Here is a 1,016-nt window from a genome sequence, read left to right on the forward strand (position 1 = left end):
AGAGAAAAAAAAAAAATTGAAAGAAATATTGGGCCAGGCTGAGAGGCCGAGGTGGGTGGATCACCTGAGGTCAGGAGTTTGAGACCAGCCTGGCCAACATGCTGAAACCCCATCTCTACTAAAAATACAAAAATTAGGGAGTGTGGTGGTGCGCACCTGTAATCCCAGCTACTCAGGAGGCTGAGGCAGGAGAATCGCTTGAATCCGGGAGGTAGAGGTTGCAGTAAGCTGAAACCACCCCACTACACTCCAGCCTGGGAGACAGAGATAGACTCTATCTCACAAAAAAGAAAAAGAAGGCCGGGCGCGGTGGCTCAAGCCTGTAATCCCAGTACTTTGGGAGGCCGAGGCGGGTGGATCACGAAGTCAGGAGATCGAGACCATCCTGGCTAACATGGTGAAACCCCGTCTCTACTAAAAATACAAAAAACTAGCCGGGCGTGGTGGCGGGCGCCTGTAGTCCCAGCTACTCGGAGGCTGAGGCAGGAGAATGGCGTGAACCCGGGAGGCGGAGCTTGCAGTGAGCCGAGATCACGCCACTGCACTCCAGCCTGGGTGACACAGCGAGACTCCGTCTCAAAAAAAAAAAAAAAAAAAAAGAAAAAGAAAAAAAAAGAAATATCGGTGGGGCACTGTAACTCACGCCTATAATCCCAGCACTTTAGGAGGCCAAGGTGGATTGATCACCTGAAATTAGGAGTTCGAGACCAGCCTGGCAAACATGGTGAAACCCCATCTCTACTAAAAATACACAAATTAGCCAGGTGTGTGGGCGCCTGTAATCCCAGCTACTCCGGAGGGGGGCTGAGGCAGGAGAATTGCTTGAACTCAAGAGACAGAGTTTGCAGTGAGCCCAGATTACGCCACTGCATTCCAGCCTGGGCAACAGCACAAAACTCTCTCAAAAAAATAAAATAAAATAAAAAATAACTATCACTCCCAATACTTGTCTTCCTGTGCCAAACTCTTAAGAGATCCAGCATCTACTAGGAGCTGAAAATAAGGAGGCAAAGAGA

The sequence above is a fragment of the Macaca mulatta genome, chromosome 11, assembly GCF_049350105.2.
Source record: "Macaca mulatta isolate MMU2019108-1 chromosome 11, T2T-MMU8v2.0, whole genome shotgun sequence".
NCBI classification, from domain to species: domain Eukaryota; kingdom Metazoa; phylum Chordata; class Mammalia; order Primates; family Cercopithecidae; genus Macaca; species Macaca mulatta.